The sequence below is a fragment of the Aptenodytes forsteri genome, unplaced genomic scaffold (genome assembly GCF_000699145.1).
Source record: "Aptenodytes forsteri isolate BGI_AS27 unplaced genomic scaffold, ASM69914v1 Scaffold309, whole genome shotgun sequence".
In the NCBI taxonomy this organism is placed as follows: Eukaryota; Metazoa; Chordata; class Aves; order Sphenisciformes; family Spheniscidae; genus Aptenodytes; species Aptenodytes forsteri.
The window spans coordinates 785,814-787,033 of record NW_008795857.1 but is presented as its reverse complement, the minus strand read 5'-3'; positions in this window follow the sequence as shown (position 1 = coordinate 787,033).

The following is a 1,220-nucleotide window of genomic DNA, read 5'->3' as shown; positions in this document are numbered from 1 at the left end:
GAAGTGGTTGAGTCACCATCCCTGGAGGTATTTAAAAGACGTGTAGATGTGGCACTTAGGGACATGGTTTAGTGGTGGACTTGGCAGTGCTAGGTTAACGGTTGGAGTTGATGATCTGAAAGGTCTTTTCCAACCTAAATGATTTTATGATTCTATGATTCTATTTGTTCCATCTTTGGAAATCATAATATTCTGTATTTATTACAACAAAATTTCCCTTCCTGTATTCCTTCTGCCTACATGAATGTTACTAAAGATAACAACTGAATAAATACAACTTTTACTGGGGCTTTGGGAAGACAAGATCCTACACTGGCACTTGTCTCAAGTGTTCTACAGCAGTCACAGATCTTCCTTAAGAGACTAATCCAGATGCCTCAAGCAGCAGAGGAGACTACTGATAATTTTAATTTTATGCCAGATCCAGCATATAATGAACGTAGCCTTTCCATCCTCTGGCCTGCCACAAAGAAATGCTTGTGTTTTTTTCCCAATAGCTGCATTTAGAGGATAGGATAACTAGACTACCATTCAGACACCTGGTTTCATTTCCAACTATGTCATCACCATTTCCCTTTTCTAGGTCTTTTCTTCTTTTGTCTCTCTGTAGGTATTGCCTACAAAGATGTAGGCAATCATCTTTGTAAGGCAGAAAGCTTCTTGCTATGTGTACAAGAAGCAGCTGGTACAAAGGGACTGGGATCCTAACTGCAGTCTCTGATTCTAATATAAACTTAATTAATTCAGTGTCAGTATATGGTGTTATTGATACTGTTTCATGAAAGAGACAAGTAAACTCCTTTTCGGTTCTTGGTATGTCTTGGATCTCTGAACCATCAGAGATTTAATGCCAATCCTCATTATCCTCAAACAAAACTTATTTATAGACTCCTTTGCTTCTGAGTCCGGTGACCCTCGTGGTGTGCACCTGCCCTCAGAGAAGCTGCCAGGTTTGCACTCCAGTCTAGATTTATTCAGAATGATGCTCAGGCAGGAATTATGCAAAAATCATCTGGAGGTTGGCCCTTTCAGAGGCATAAATCAGCAGCATTAGGTCTGACTTAAAGATGCTACATCATTTATAGCTGTTGAAGAGCTGGGTCCTTCATACTCAGCTCTAGCTTCCAAAATATGGATGTGAAACAAAGCTGTAGAAGCAGAAGGTCTACCTGGGCAGACAGGAGCACAGCCACAAACAACGGCAGGGGGGGGGAAATTTT